We start from the raw sequence: 19,145 nt of genomic DNA, 5'->3' as shown, positions 1-19,145 counted from the left end.
ATCACAATGCTCAATACACTTGTCATCACAATGCTCCCTGACACTTGTCGTCAGTATGCTCCTTGAACCCTGTCATGACAAGGCTCCATGCCTTTTTCATGATAATGATCCATGCATTTTTCATCACAATGCTCCAAGACCCCTGTAATCACAATGCTCCATGCCATGGTCATCACAAAGCTCCATGACGAATGTCATCAGAATGCTCCTTAGACATCTCTCACAATGCTCCATGCCCTTTTCATCACAATGCTCCAAGACCCCTGTAATCACAATGCACCATTCCGCTTTTCATCAGAATGCTCCATGACACTTCTCATCTCAAGGCTCCATGGTCTTCTCATCACAATGCTCCAGGACATTGTCATCACAATCCTCCATGACCCCTTTCATCAGAATACTCCATGAACATTTTCAGCTCAATGCTCCATGATCTTCTCATCACAATGCTCCATGACCCCTGTCATCACTGTGTTCCATGCTCCTTGACATCAAAATGATCCATGACCTCTGTCATCACAGTGCTCCAAACCATTGTGATCACATTGTTCCATAACACTTGTCATCACAATGCTCCATGATGCCTGTCATCACAATACTCCATGCCCTTGTCATCACAATGCTCCATGACCATTGTCATCACAATGCTCAATACACTTGTCATCACAATGCTCCCTGACACTTGTCGTCAGAATGCTTCTCGAACCCTGTCATGAAGAGGCTGTATGCCTTTTTCATCACAGTGCTCCATGCTCTTTTCTTCACAATACTCGACGCCATTGTCATCACAATTCTCCACAAGCTTGTCATCAGAATGCTCCATGACACTTGTCATCACAATTCTCCATGACCGTTGTCATCACGATGCTCCAAGCCCTTGTCTTCACAATGCTCCATTACCTTTGTCATCACATTCCTCCATGACACTTGTCATCACAATGCTGCAAGCCATTGTCATCACAATGCACCATGATACATGTCATCACAATGCTCCCTGACACCTGTCTTCACAAAAATCCATGACCTTGTCATCACAAAGCTCCATTCCCTTGTCATCACAAGGCGCCATTCCCAATGTCATCACAGTAATCCATGAAACTTGTCAAACCAATGCTCCATGCCCCTGTCATCACAATGCTCCATGCCCTTGTCATCACAATGCTCCATGACCCCTGTCATCACAATGCTCCGTGACTCCAGTCATCACAATGCTTCATGACCTTTGTCATCACAATGGTCCATGAACTTTTCATCACTATGCTCTGTGACCCTTGGCATCACAATGCTCCATGACTTTGTCAGCACAATGCTCCATGACCCTTGTCATCACAATGCTCCATGAGCTTGTCAGCACAATGCTCCATGCACTTCTCATGAAAATGATCTCTCACAACTGATATCACAATGTTCCATCACTAGTCATCACAATACTCGCTCACACTTGTCATCACAACGCTCCATGATGCCTGTCATCACAATACTCCGTGCCCTTGTCATCACAATGCTCCATGAGCTTGTCAGCACAATGCTCCATGCACTTCTCATGAAAATGCTCTCTCACCACTGATATCACAATGTTCCATCACTAGTCATCACCATACTCCTTCACCCCTGTCATCACAATGTTCCATGACCCCTATCATCACAATGCTACATGCCGTTATCATCACAATGCACCACCCCCTTGTCATCAAAAGGCTCCATGACCTTTGTCATCAAAAAGCGCCATGACCCTTGGTATCACATTGCTCCATGCCCTTGTCATCGCAAAGCTCCATGACGCTTGTCATCACAATGCTCGATGACCTTCTCATCACAATGCTCCATGACCTTGTCATTACAATCCTCCATGACCCATGTACCACAGTGTTCCGTGTCCTTTTCATCACAATGCTCCATGCCCACTCTCATCACAATAATCCATGAAAATTTTCAGACAAATGCTCCATGCCCTTGTCATCACAAAGCTCCATGACGCATGTCATCAGAATGCTCCATGGCCTTCTCATTCACAATGCTCTATGCCCTTGCCATCACAATGCTCCAAGACACCTGTAATCACAATGCTCCATGTCCCTTTTCATCTCAATGATCCATGAACCCTGTCATCACACTGCACCATGCCCATCATCATAATGCTTCATGCTATTGTCATCACAGTGGAATCAAAATGCTCCATGACCTCTGTCATCACAATGCTCCAAACCCTTGTGATCACAATGCTCCATAACACTTGTCATCACAATGCCCCATGACGCTCGGCTTCACAATTATCCATGGTCTTCTCATCACAATGTTCCATGACATTTGTCATCACAATGCTCAATACACTTGTCATCAAAATGCTCCCTGACTCTTGCCATCAGTATGCTCCTTGAACACTGTCATGACAAGGCTTCATGCCTTTTTCATTACAATGATCCATGCCTTTTTCATCACAATGCTCCAAGACCACTGTAATCACAATGCTCCTAGCCCTGGTCATCACAAAGCTCCATGACACATGTCATCAGAATGCTCCTTGGACATCTCTCACAATGCTCCATGCCCTTGTAATCACAATACACCAAGACCCCTGTAATCACAATGCTCCATGCCCCTTTTCATCAGAATGCTCCATGAGACTTCTCATCACAAGGCTCCACGGTCTTCTCATCAGAGTGCTCCAGAACCTTGTCATCACAGTGCTCCATGACCCATTTCATCAGAATACTCCATGAACATTTTCAGCTCAATGCTCCATGATCTTCTCATTACAATGCTCCATGACCCCTGTCATCACAATGCTCCATGCTCCTTGATATCAAAATGATCCATGACCTCTGTCATCACAGTGCTCCAAACCCTTGTGATCACATTGTTCCATAACACTTTTCATCACAACGCTCCATGATGCCTGTCATCACAATACTCCATGCCCTTGTCATCACAATGCTCCATGCCCTTTTCATCACAATGCTCCATGACCATTGTCATCACAATGCTCCAAGCCCTTGTCATCACAATGCTCCATTACCTTTGTCGGCACAATCCTCCATGACAATTGGCATCACAATTCTCCATGCCATTGTCATCACAATGGAACATGACATATGCCATCACAATGAACCCTGGCACCTGTCTTCACAATACTCCATGACCTTGTCATCACTATGCTCCATGCCCTTGTCATCACAATGCGCCATGCCGACTGTCATCACAATAATCCATGAAACTTGCCAGACCAATGTTCCATGCCGCTGTCATCACAATGCTCCATTCCCTTGTCATCACAATGCTCTGTGACTCCAGTCATCACAATACTTCATGACATTTTTCATCACAATGATCCATGCCCTCGTCATCACAAGGCTCTGTGAAATTTGTCACCACAATTCTCCATGATCTTTTCATCCCAATGCTCTCTGAGCCTTGTCATAACAACGCTCCATGCCTTTGTCAGCACAATGCTCCATGACCCTTGTTACCACAATGCTCCATGCGCTTGTCAGAACAATGCTCCATGACCCATGTCATCACAGTGTGCCATGCACTTGTCATCACAATGCTCCCCAAACTTGTCATCACAATGCTCCATAAACATTGTCATCACAAAGCTCCATGCACTTCGAATCAAAATGCTCTCTCACCACTGATATCTCAATTTTCCTTCACTAGTCATCACAATACTCCCTCATCCCTGTCATTACAATGTTACACGGCCTTGTCATCACAAGGCTCCATGACCCGAGTAATCACAATGCTCCATACCCCTTTTCATCTCAATGCTCCATGAACCCTGTCATCACAACGAACCATGCCCATCATCATAATGCTTCATGTTATTGTCATCACAATGAAATCAAAATTCTCCATGACCTCTGTCATCACAATGCTCCATAACACCTGCCATCACTACGCCCCATGAGGCTCGTCATCACAATTATCCATGCACTTCTCATCACAATGTTCCATGACCTTTGTCATCACAATGCTCAATACACTTTTCATCACAATGCTCCCTGACACTTGTCGTCAGTATGCTCCTTGAACCCTGTCATGACAAGGCTCCATGCCTTTTTCATGATAATGATCCATGCATTTTTCATCACAATGCTCCAAGACCCCTGTAATCACAATGCTCCATGCCATGGTCATCACAAAGCTACATGACGAATGTCATCAGAATGCTCCTTAGACATCTCTCACAATGCTCCATGCCCTTTTCATCACAATGCTCCAAGACCCCTGTAATCACAATGCACCATTCCACTTTTCATCAGAATGCTCCATGACACTTCTCATCTCAAGGCTCCATGGTCTTCTCATCACAATGCTCCAGGACCTTGTCATCACAATGCTCCATGACCCCTTTCATCAGAATACTCCATGAACATTTTCAGCTCAGTGCTCCATGATCTTCTCATCACAATGCTCCATGACCCCTGTCATCACTGTGCTCCATGCTCCTTGACATCAAAATGATCCATGACCTCTGTCATCACAGTGCTCCAAACCATTGTGATCACATTGTTCCATAACACTTGTCATCACAATGCTCCATGATGCCTGTCATCACAATACTCCATGCCCTTGTCATCACAATGCTCCATGACCTTTGTCATCACAATGCTCAATACACTTGTCATCACAATGCTCCCTGACACTTGTCGTCAGAATGCTTCTCGAACCCTGTCATGAAGAGGCTGTATGCCTTTTTCATCACAGTGCTCCATGCTGTTTTCATCACAATGCTCCACGCCATTGTCATCACAATTCTCCACAAGTTTGTCATCAGAATGCTCCATGACACTTGTCATCACAATTCTCCATGACCCCTGTCATCACAATGCTCCAGGCCCCTTGTCATTACAGTTCTCCATAACGCTCGTCATCACAATTATCCATGGTCTTCTCATCACAATGCTCCACCGTCTTGCCATCACAATGCTCAATGCCCTGGTCATCATAATGCTCCAGGTCCCTTGTCATCACAATTCTCTTCGTCCATGTGATCACAATGCTCCATGATACTTCTCATCACAATGTTACATGCTCTTGTCATCACAATTATCCATGCACTTGTCATCGCAATGCTCCATGAACCCTGTCATTCAAAGCTCCATGTGCTTGTCATCACAATGCTTCACGACGTTGTCATCAAAATTCTCAATTGCCATTGTCATCACAATGCTCGTGCCCTTGCCATCACAATGTTCCATGCCCTTGTCATCACAATGCTCCATGACCGTTGTCATCACGATGCTCCAAGCCCTTGTCTTCACAATGCTCCATTACCTTTGTCATCACATTCCTCCATGACACTTGTCATCACAATGCTGCAAGCCATTGTCATCACAATGCACCATGATACATGTCATCACAATGCTCCCTGACACCTGTCTTCACAAAAATCCATGACCTTGTCATCACAAAGCTCCATTCCCTTGTCATCACAAGGCGCCATTCCCAATGTCATCACAATAATCCATGAAACTTGTCAGACCAATGCTCCATGACCCCTGTCATCACAATGCTCCGTGACTCCAGTCATCACAATGCTTCATGACCTTTGTCATCACAGTGGTCCATGAACTTTTCATCACTATGCTCTGTGACCCTTGTCATCACAATGCTCCATGAGCTTGTCAGCACAATGCTCCATGCACTTCTCATGAAAATGATCTCTCACAACTGATATCACAATGTTCCATCACTAGTCATCACAATACTCGCTCACACTTGTCATCACAATGCTCCATGATGCCTGTCATCACAATACTCCGTGCCCTTGTCATCACAATGCTCCATGAGCTTGTCAGCACAATGCTCCATGCACTTCTCATGAAAATGCTCTCTCACCACTGATATCACAATGTTCCATCACTAGTCATCACCATACTCCTTCACCCCTGTCATCACAATGTTCCATGAACCCTATCATCACAATGCTACATGCCGTTATCATCACAATGCACCACCCCCTTGTCATCAAAAGGCTCCATGACCTTTGTCATCACAAAGCGCCATGACCCTTGGTATCACATTGCTCCATGCCCTTGTCATCGCAAAGCTCCATGACGCTTGTCATCACAATGCTCAATGACCTTCTCATCACAATGCTCCATGACCTTGTCATTACAATCCTCCATGACCCATGTATCACAGTGTTCCGTGTCCTTTTCATCACAATGCTCCATGCCCACTCTCATCACAATAATCCATGAAAATTTTCAGACAAATGCTCCATGCCCTTGTCATCACAAAGCTCCATGACGCATGTCATCAAAATGCTCCATGGCCTTCTCATTCACAATGCTCCATGGCCTTGCCATCACAATGCTCCAAGACACCTGTAATCACAATGCTCCATGTCCCTTTTCATCTCAATGATCCATGAACCCTGTCATCACACTGCACCATGCCCATCATCATAATGCTTCATGCTATTGTCATCACAGTGGAATCAAAATGCTCCATGACCTCTGTCATCACAATGCTCCAAACCCTTGTGATCACAATGCTCCATAACACTTGTCATCACAATGCCCCATGATGCTCGGCTTCACAATTATCCATGGTCTTCTCATCACAATGTTCCATGACCTTTGTCATCACAATGCTCAATACACTTGTCATCAAAATGCTCCCTGACTCTTGCCATCAGTATGCTCCTTGAACACTGTCATGACAAGGCTCCATGCCTTTTTCATTACAATGATCCATGCCTTTTTCATCACAATGCTCCAAGACCCCTGTAATCACAATGCTCCTAGCCCTGGTCATCACAAAGCTCCATGACACATGTCATCAGAATGCTCCTTGGACATCTCTCACAATGCTCCATGCCCTTGTAATCACAATACTCCAAGACCCCTGTAATCACAATGCTCCATGCCCCTTTTCATCAGAATGCTCCATGAGACTTCTCATCACAAGGCTCCACGGTCTTCTCATCAGAGTGCTCCAGGACCTTTTCATCACAGTGCTCCATGACCCATTTCATCAGAATACTCCATGAATATTTTCAGCTCAATGCTCCATGATCTTCTCATTACAATGCTCCATGACCCCTGTCATCACAATGCTCCATGCTCCTTGATATCAAAATGATCCATGACCTCTGTCATCACAGTGCTCCAAACCATTGTGATCACATTGTTCCATAACACTTTTCATCACAACGCTCCATGATGCCTGTCATCACAATACTCCATGCCCTTGTCATCACAATGCTCCATGCCCTTTTCATCACAATGCTCCAAGACCATTGTCATCACAATGCTCCAAGCCCTTGTCATCACAATGCTCCATTACCTTTGTCAGCACAATCCTCCATGACAATTGGCATCACAATTCTCCATGCCATTGTCATCACAATGGAACATGACATATGCCATCACAATGAACCCTGGCACCTGTCTTCACAATACTCCATGACCTTGTCATCACTATGCTCCATGCCCTTGTCATCACAATGCGCCATGCCGACTGTCATCACAATAATCCATGAAACTTGCCAGACCAATGTTCCATGCCGCTGTCATCACAATGCTCCATTCCCTTGTCATCACAATGCTCTGTGACTCCAGTCATCACAATACTTCATGACATTTTTCATCACAATGATCCATGCCCTCGTCATCACAAGGCTCTGTGAAATTTGTCACCACAATTCTCCATGATCTTTTCATCCCAATGCTCTCTGAGCCTTGTCATAACAACACTCCATGCCTTTGTCAGCACAATGCTCCCTGACCCTTGTTATCACAATGCTCCATGCGCTTGTCAGAACAATGCTCCATGACCCATGTCATCACAGTGTGCCATGCACTTGTCATCACAATGCTCCCCAAACTTGTCATCACAATGCTCCATAAACATTGTCATCACAAAGCTCCATGCACTTCGAATCAAAATGCTCTCTCACCACTGATATCTCAATTTTCCTTCACTAGTCATCACAATACTCCCTCATCCCTGTCATTACAATGATAGACGGCCTTGTCATCACAAGGCTCCATGACCCGAGTAATCACAATGCTCCATACCCCTTTTCATCTCAATGCTCCATGAACCCTGTCATCACAACGAACCATGCCCATCATCATAATGCTTCATGTTATTGTCATCACAATGAAATCAAAATGCTCCATGACCTCTGTCATCACAATGCTCCATAACACCTGCCATCACTACGCCCCATGAGGCTTGTCATCACAATTATCCATGCACTTCTCATCACAATGTTCCATGACCTTTGTCATCACAATGCTCAATACACTTGTCATCACAATGCTCCCTGACACTTGTCGTCAGTATGCTCCTTGAACCCTGTCATGACAAGGCTCCATGCCTTTTTCATGATAATGATCCATGCATTTTTCATCACAATGCTCCAAGACCCCTGTAATCACAATGCTCCATGCCATGGTCATCACAAAGCTCCATGACGAATGTCATCAGAATGCTCCTTAGACATCTCTCACAATGCTCCATGCCCTTTTCATCACAATGCTCCAAGACCCCTGTAATCACAATGCACCATTCCACTTTTCATCAGAATGCTCCATGACACTTCTCATCTCAAGGCTCCATGGTCTTCTCATCACAATGCTCCAGGACCTTGTCATCACAATGCTCCATGACCCCTTTCATCAGAATACTCCATGAATATTTTCAGCTCAGTGCTCCATGATCTTCTCATCACAATGCTCCATGACTCCTGTCATCACTGTGCTCCATGCTCCTTGACATCAAAATGATCCATGACCTCTGTCATCACAGTGCTCCAAACCATTGTGATCACATTGTTCCATAACACTTGTCATCACAATGCTCCATGATGCCTGTCATCACAATACTCCATGCCCTTGTCATCACAATGCTCCATGACCTTTGTCATCACAATGCTCAATACACTTGTCATCACAATGCTCCCTGACACTTGTCGTCAGAATGCTTCTCGAACCCTGTCATGAAGAGGCTGTATGCCTTTTTCATCACAGTGCTCCATGCTCTTTTCATCACAATGCTCCACGCCATTGTCATCACAATTCTCCACAAGCTTGTCATCAGAATGCTCCATGACACTTGCCATCACAATTCTCCATGACCCCTGTCATCACAATGCTCCAGGCCCCTTGTCATTACAGTTCTCCATAACGCTCGTCATCACAATTATCCATGGTCTTCTCATCACAATGCTCCACCGTCTTGCCATCACAATGCTCAATGCCATGGTCATCATAATGCTCCAGGTCCCTTGTCATCACAATTCTCTTCGTCCATGTGATCACAATGCTCCATGATACTTCTCATCACAATGTTACATGCTCTTGTCATCACAATTATCCATGCACTTGTCATCGCAATGCTCCATGAACCCTGTCATTCAAAGCTCCATGTGCTTGTCATCACAATGCTTCACGACGTTGTCATCAAAATTCTCAATGGCCGTTGTCATCACAATGCTCGTGCCCTTGTCATCACAATGTTCCATGCCCTTGTCATCACAATGCTCCATGACCGTTGTCATCACGATGCTCCAAGCCCTTGTCTTCACAATGCTCCATTACCTTTGTCATCACATTCCTCCATGACACTTGTCATCACAATGCTGCAAGCCATTGTCATCACAATGCACCATGATACATGTCATCACAATGCTCCCTGACACCTGTCTTCACAAAAATCCATGACCTTGTCATCACAAAGCTCCATTCCCTTGTCATCACAAGGCGCCATTCCCAATGTCATCACAATAATCCATGAAACTTGTCAGACCAATGCTCCATGCCCCTGTCATCACAATGCTCCATGCCCTTGTCATCACAATGCTCCATGACCCCTGTCATCACAATGCTCCGTGACTCCAGTCATCACAATGCTTCATGACCTTTGTCATCACAATGGTCCATGAACCTTTCATCACTATGCTCTGTGACCCTTGGCATCACAATGCTCCATGACTTTGTCAGCACAATGCTCCATGACCCTTGTCATCACAATGCTCCATGAGCTTGTCAGCTCAATGCTCCATGCACTTCTCATGAAAATGATCTCTCACAACTGATATCACAATGTTCCATCACTAGTCATCACAATACTCGCTCACACTTGTCATCACAACGCTCCATGATGCCTGTCATCACAATATTCCGTGCCCTGGTCATCACAATGCTCCATGAGCTTGTCAGCACAATGCTCCATGCACTTCTCATGAAAATGCTCTCTCACCACTGATATCACAATGTTCCATCACTAGTCATCACCATACTCCTTCACCCCTGTCATCACAATGTTCCATGACCCCTATCATCACAATGCTACATGCCGTTATCATCACAATGCACCACCCCCTTGTCATCAAAAGGCTCCATGACCTTTGTCATCACAAAGCGCCATGACCCTTGGTATCACATTGCTCCATGCCCTTGTCATTGCAAAGCTCCATGACGCTTGTCATCACAATGCTCGATGACCTTCTCATCACAATGCTCCATGACCTTGTCATTACAATCCTCCATGAAACATGTATCACAGTGTTCCATGTCATTTTCATCACAATGCTCCATGCCCACTCTCATCACAATAATCCATGAAAATTTTCAGACAAATGCTCCATGCCCTTGTCATCAAAAAGCTCCATGACGCATGTCATCAGAATGCTCCATGGCTTTCTCATTCACAATGCTCCATGCCCTTGCCATCACAATGCTCCAAGACACCTGTAATCACAATGCTCCATGTCCCTTTTCATCTCAATGATCCATGAACCCTGTCATCACACTGCACCATGCCCATCATCATAATGCTTCATGCTATTGTCATCACAGTGGAATCAAAATGCTCCATGACCTCTGTCATCACAATGCTCCAAACCCTTGTGATCACAATGCTCCATAACACTTGTCATCACAATGCCCCATGACGCTCGGCTTCACAATTATCCATGGTCTTCTCATCACAATATTCCATGACCTTTGTCATCACAATGCTCAATACACTTGTCATCACAATGCTCCCTGACTCTTGCCATCAGTATGCTCCTTGAACACTGTCATGACAAGGCTCCATGCCTTTTTCATTACAATGATCCATGCCTTTTTCATCACAATGCTCCAAGACCCCTGTAATCACAATGCTCCTTGCCTTGGTCATCACAAAGCTCCATGACACATGTCATCAGAATGCTCCTTGGACATCTCTCACAATGCTCCATGCCCTTGTAATCACAATACTCCAAGACCCCTGTAATCACAATGCTCCATGCCCCTTTTCATCAGAATGCTCCATGAGATTTCTAATCTCAAGGCTCCACGGTCTTCTCATCAGAGTGCTCCAGGACCTTGTCATCACAGTGCTCCATGACCCATTTCATCAGAATACTCCATGAACATTTTCAGCTCAATGCTCCATGATCTTCTCATTACAATGCTCCATGACCCCTGTCATCACAATGCTCCATGCTCCTTGATATCAAAATGATCCATGACCTCTGTCATCACAGTGCTCCAAACCCTTGTGATCACATTGTTCCATAACACTTTTCATCACAACGCTCCATGATGCCTGTCATCACAATACTCCATGCCCTTGTCATCACAAGGCTCCATGCCCTTTTCATCACAATGCTCCATGACCATTGTCATCACAATGCTCCATGCCCTTGTCATCACAATGCTCCATTACCTTTGTCGGCACAATCATCCATGACAATTGGCATCGCAATTCTCCATGCCATTGTCATCACAATGGAACATGTCATATGCCATCACAATGAACCCTGGCACCTGTCTTCACAATACTCCATGACCTTGTCATCACTATGCTCCATGCCCTTGTCATCACAATGTGCCATGCCGACTGTCATCATAATAATCCATGAAACTTGCCAGACCATTGTTCCATGCCGCTGTCATCACAATGCTCCATTCCCTTGTCTTCACAATGCTGTGTGACTCCAGTCATCACAATACTTCATGACATTTTTCATCACAATGATCCATGCCCTCGTCATCACAAGGCTCTGTGAACTTTGTCACCACAATTCTCCATGATCTTTTCATCCCAATGCTCTCTGAGCCTTGTCATAACAACGCTCCATGCCTTTGTCAGCACAATGCTCCATGACCCTTGTTATCACAATGCTCCATGCGCTTGTCAGAACAATGCTCCATGACCCATGTCATCACAGTGTGCCATGCACTTGTCGTCACAATGCTCCCCAAACTTGTCATCACAATGCTCCATAAACATTGTCATCACAAAGCTCCATGCACTTCGAATCAATATGCTCTCTCACCACTGATATCTCAATTTTCCTTCACTAGTCATCACAATACTCCCTCATCCCTGTCATTACAATGTTACACGGCCTTGTCATCACAAGGCTCCATGACCCGAGTAATCACAATGCTCCATACCCCTTTTCATCTCAATGCTCCATGAACCCTGTCATCACAACGAACCATGCCCATCATCATAATGCTTCATGTTATTGTCATCACAATGAAATCAAAATGCTCCATGACTTCTGTCATCACAATGCTCCCAACCCTTGTGATCACAATGCTCCATAACACCTGTCATCACTACGCCCCATGAGGCTCGTCATCACAATTATCCATGCACTTCTCAACACAATGTTCCATGACCTTTTTCATCACAATGCTCAATACACTTGTCATCACAATGCTCCCTGACACTTGTCGTCAGTATGCTCCTTGAACCCAGTCATGACAAGGCTCCATGCCTTTTTCATGATAATGATCCATGCATTTTTCATCACAATGCTCCAAGACCCCTGTAATCACAATGCTCCATGCCATGGTCATCACAAAGCTCCATGACGAATGTCATCAGAATGCTCCTTAGACATCTCTCACAATGCTCCATGCCCTTTTCATCACAATGCTCCAAGACCCCTGTAATCACAATGCACCATTCCACTTTTCATCAGAATGCTCCATGACACTTCTCATCTCAAGGCTCCATGGTCTTCTCATCACAATGCTCCAGGACCTTGTCATCACAATGCTCCATGACCCCTTTCATCAGAATACTCCATGAACATTTTCAGCTCAATGCTCCATGATCTTCTCATCACAATGATCCATGACCCCTGTCATCACTATGCTCCATGCTCCTTGACATCAAAATGATCCATGACCTCTGTCATCACAGTGCTCCAAACCATTGTGATCACATTGTTCCATAACACTTGTCATCACAATGCTCCATGATGCCTGTCATCACAATACTCCATGCCCTTGTCATCACAATGCTCCATGACCTTTGTCATCACAATGCTCAATACACTTGTCATCACAATGCTCCCTGACACTTGTCGTCAGAATGCTTCTCGAACCCTGTCATGAAGAGGCTGTATGCCTTTTTCATCACAGTGCTCCATGCTCTTTTCATCACAATGCTCCACGCCATTGTCATCACAATTCTCCACAAGTTTGTCATCAGAATGCTCCATGACACTTGTCATCACAATTCTCCATGACCCCTGTCATCACAATGTTCCAGGCCCCTTGTCATTACAGTTCTCCATAACGCTCGTCATCACAATTATCCATGGTCTTCTCATCACAATGCTCCACCGTCTTGCCATCACAATGCTCAATGCCTTGGTCATCATAATGCTCCAGGTCCCTTGTCATCACAATTCTCTTCATCCATGTGATCACAATGCTCCATGATACTTCTCATCACAATGTTACATGCTCTTGTCATCACAATTATCCATGCACTTGTCATCGCAATGCTCCATGAACCCTGTCATTCAAAGCTCCATGTGCTTGTCATCACAATGCTTCACGACGTTGTCATCAAAATTCTCAATGGCCGTTGTCATCACAATGCTCGTGCCCTTGTCATCACAATGTTCCATGCCCTTGTCATCACAATGCTCCATGACCGTTGTCATCACGATGCTCCAAGCCCTTGTCTTCACAATGCTCCATTACCTTTGTCATCACATTCTTCCATGACACTTGTCATCACAATGCTGCAAGCCATTGTCATCATAATGCACCATGATACATGTCATCACAATGCTCCCTGACACCTGTCTTCACAAAAATTCATGACCTTGTCATCACAAAGCTCCATTCCCTTGTCATCACAAGGCACCATTCCCAATGTCATCACAATAATCCATGAAACTTGTCAGACCAATGCTCCATGCCCCTGTCATCACAATGCTCCATGCCCTTGTCATCACAATGCTCCATGACCCCTGTCATCACAATGCTCCGTGACTCCAGTCATCACAATGCTTCCTGACCTTTGTCATCACAATGGTCCATGAACTTTTCATCACTATGCTCTGTGACCCTTGGCATCACAATGCTCCATGACTTTGTCAGCACAATGCTCCATGACCCTTGTCATCACAATGCTCCATGAGCTTGTCAGCACAATGCTCCATGCACTTCTCATGAAAATGCTCTCTCACCACTGATATCACAATGTTCCATCACTAGTCATCACCATACTCCTTCACCCCTGTCATCACAATGTTCCATGAACCCTATCATCACAATGCTACATGCCATTATCATCACAATGCACCACCCCCTTGTCATCAAAAGGCTCCATGACCTTTGTCATCACAAAGCGCCATGACCCCTGGTATCACATTGCCCCATGCCCTTGTCATCGCAAAGCTCCATGACGCTTGTCATCACAATGCTCGATGACCTTCTCATCACAATGCTCCATGACCTTGTCATTACAATCTTCCATGACCCATGTATCACAGTGTTCCGTGTCCTTTTCATCACAGTGCTCCATGCCCACTCTCATCACAATAATCCATGAAAATTTTCAGACAAATGCTCCATGCCCTTGTCATCACAAAGCTCCAAGACGTATGTCATCCGAATGCTCCATGGCCTTCTCATTCACAATGCTCCATGCCCTTGCCATCACAATGCTCCAAGACACCTGTAATCACAATGCTCCATGTCCCTTTTCATCTCAATGATCCATGAACCCTGTCATCACACTGCACCATGCCCATCATCATAATGCTTCATGCTATTGTCATCACAGTGGAATCAAAATGCTCCATGACCTCTGTCATCACAATGCTCCAAACCCTTGTCATCACAATGCTCCATAACACTTGTCATCACAACGCCCCATGACACTCGGCTTCACAATTATCCATGGTCTTCTCATCACAATGTTCCATGACATTTGTCATCACAATGCTCAATACACTTGTCATCACAATGCTCCCTGACTCTTGCCATCAGTATGCTCCTTGAACACTGTCATGACAAGGCTCCATGCCTTTTTAATTACAATGATCCATGCCTTTTTCATCACAATGCTCCAAGACCCCTGTAATCACAATGCTCCTTGCCCTGGTCATCACAAAGCTCCATGACACATGTCATCAGAATGCTCCTTGGACATCTCTCACAATGCTCCATGCCCTTGTAATCACAATACTCCAAGACCCCTGTAATCACAATGCTCCATGCCCCTTTTCATCAGAATGCTCCATGAGACTTCTCATCACAAGGCTCCACGGTCTTCTCATCAGAGTGCTCCAGGACCTTGTCATCACAGTGCTCTATGACCCATTTCATCAGAATACTCCATGAACATTTTCAGCTCAATGCTCCATGATCTTCTCATTACAATGCTCCATGACCCCTGTCATCACAATGCTCCATGCTCCTTGATATCAAAATGATCCATGACCTCTGTCATCACAGTGCTCCAAACCCTTGTGATCACATTGTTCCATAACACTTTTCATCACAACGCTCCATGATGCCTGTCATCACAATACTCCATGCCCTTGTCATCACAATGCTCCATGCCCTTTTCATCACAATGCTCCATGACCATTGTCATCACAATGCTCCAAGCCCTTGTCATCACAATGCTCCATTACCTTTGTCGGCACAATCCTCCATGACAATTGGCTTCACAATTCTCCATGCCATTGTCATCACAATGGAACATGACATATGCCATCACAATGAACCCTGGCACCTGTCTTCACAATACTCCATGACCTTGTCATCACAATGCACCATGCCGACTGTCATCACAATAATCCATGAAACTTGCCAGACCAATGTTCCATGCCGCTGTCATCACAATGCTCCATTCCCTTGTCATCACAATGCTCTGTGACTCCAGTCATCACAATACTTCATGACATTTTTCATCACAGTGATCCATGCCCTCGTCATCACAAGGCTCTGTGAACTTTGTCACCACAATTCTCCATGATCTTTTCATCCCAATGCTCTCTGAGCCTTGTCATAACAACGCTCCATGCCTTTGTCAGCACAATGCTCCATGACCCTTGTTATCACAATGCTCCATGCGCTTGTCAGAACAATGCTCCATGACCCATGTCATCACAGTGTGCCATGCACTTGTCATCACAATGCTCCCCAAACTTGTCATCACAGCGCTCCATAAACATTGTCATCACAAAGCTCCATGCACTTCGAATCAAAATGCTCTCTCACCACTGATATCTCAATTTTCCATCACTAGTCATCACAATACTCCCTCATCCCTGTCATTACAATGTTACACAGCCTTGTCATCACAAGGCTCCATGACCCGAGTAATCACAATGCTCCATACCCCTTTTCATCTCAATGCTCCATGAACCCTGTCATCACAACGAACCATGCCCATCATCATAATGCTTCATGTTATTGTCATCACAATGAAATCAAAATGTTCCATGACCTCTGTCATCACAATGCTCCATAACACCTGTCATCACTACGCCCCATGAGGCTCGTCATCACAATTATCCATGCACTTCTCATCACAATGTTCCATGACCTTTGTCATCACAATGCTCAATACACTTGTCATCACAATGCTCCCTGACACTTGTCGTCAGTATGCTCCTTGAACCCTGTCATGACAAGGCTCCATGCCTTTTTCATGATAATGATCCATGCATTTTCATCACAATGCTCCAAGACCCCTGTAATCACAATGCACCATTCCACTTTTCATCAGAATGCTCCATGACACTTCTCATCTCAAGGCTCCATGGTCTTCTCATCACAATGCTCCAGGACCTTGTCATCACAATGCTCCATGACCCCTTTCATCAGAATACTCCATGAACATTTTCAGCTCAATGCTCCATGATCTTCTCATCACAATGCTCCATGACCCCTGTCATCACTGTGCTCCATGCTCCTTGACATCAAAATGATCCATGACCTCTGTCATCACAGTGCTCCAAACCATTGTGATCACATTGTTCCATAACACTTGTCATCACAATGCTCCATGATGCCTGTCATCACAATACTCCATGCCCTTGTCATCACAATGCTCCATGACCTTTGTCATTACAATGCTCAATACACTTGTCATCACAATGCTCCCTGACACTTGTCGTCAGAATGCTTCTCGAACCCTGTCATGAAGAGGCTGTATGCCTTTTTCATCACAGTGCTCCATGCTCTTTTCATCACAATGCTCCACGCCATTGTCATCACAATTCTCCACAAGCTTGTCATCAGAATGCTCCATGACACTTGTCATCACAATTCTCCATGACCCCTGTCATCACAATGCTCCAGGCCCCTTGTCATTACAGTTCTCCATAACGCTCGTCATCACAATTATCCATGGTCTTCTCATCACAATGCTCCACCGTCTTGCCATCACAATGCTCAATGCCCTGGTCATCATAATGCTCCAGGTCCCTTGTCATCACAGTTCTCTTCGTCCATGTGATCACAATGCTCCATGATACTTCTCATCACAATGTTACATGCTCTTGTCATCACAATAATCCATGCACTTGTCATCGCAATGCTCCATGAACCCTGTCATTCAAAGCTCCATGTGCTTGTCATCACAATGCTTCACGACGTTGTCATCAAAATTCTCAATGGCCGTTGTCATCACAATGCTCGTGCCCTTGTCATCACAATGTTCCATGCCCTTGTCATCACAATGCTCCATGACCGTTGTCATCACGATGCTCCAAGCCCTTGTCTTCACAATGCTCCATTACATTTGTCATCACATTCCTCCATGACACTTGTCATCACAGTGCTGCAAGCCATTGTCATCATAATGCACCATGATACATGTCATCACAATGCTCCCTGACACCTGCCTTCACAAAAATCCATGACCTTGTCATCACAAAGCTCCATTCCCTTGTCATCACAAGGCGCCATTCCCAATGTCATCACAATAATCCATGAAACTTGTCAGACCAATGCTCCATGCCCCTGTCATCACAATGCTCCATGCCCTTGTCATCACAATGCTCCATGACCCCTGTCATCACAATGCTCCGTGACTCCAGTCATCACAATGCTTCATGACCTTTGTCATCACAGTGGTCCATGAACTTTTCATCACTATGCTCTGTGACCCTTGGCATCACAATGCTCCATGACTTTGTCAGCACAATGCTCCATGACCCTTGTCATCACAATGCTCCATGAGCTTGTCAGCACAATGCTCCATGCACTTCTCATGAAAATGATCTCTCACAACTGATATCACAATGTTCCATCACTAGTCATCACAATACCCGCTCACACTTGTCATCACAATGCTCCATGATGCCTGTCATCACAATACTCCGTGCCCTTGTCATCACAATGCTCCATGAGCTTGTCAGCACAATGCTCCATGCACTTCTCATGAAAATGCTCTCTCACCACTGATATCACAATGTTCCATCACTAGTCATCACCATACTCCTTCACCCCTGTCATCACAATGTTCCATGACCCCTATCATCACAATGCTACATGCCGTTATCATCACAATGCACCACCCCCTTGTCATCAAAAGGCTCCATGACCTTTGTCATCAAAAAGCGCCATGACCCTTGGTATCACATTGCTCCATTCCCTTGTCTTCGCAAAGCTCCATGACGCTTGTCATCACAATGCTCGATGACCTTCTCATCACAGTGCTCCATGACCTTGTCATTACAATCTTCCATGACCCATGTATCACAGTGTTCCGTGTCCTTTTCATCACAATGCTCCATGCCCACTCTCATCACAATAATCCATGAAAATTTTCAGACAAATGCTCCATGCCCTTGTCATCACAAAGCTCCATGACGCATGTCATCCGAATGCTCCATGGCCTCCTCATTCACAATGCTCCATGCC

Source organism: Hyperoodon ampullatus (genome assembly GCF_949752795.1).
Source record: "Hyperoodon ampullatus genome assembly, contig: SUPER_X_unloc_1, whole genome shotgun sequence".
In the NCBI taxonomy this organism is placed as follows: Eukaryota; Metazoa; Chordata; class Mammalia; order Artiodactyla; family Ziphiidae; genus Hyperoodon; species Hyperoodon ampullatus.
The sequence above is the reverse complement of the archived record's forward strand: the minus strand, read 5'-3'. Positions refer to the sequence as shown.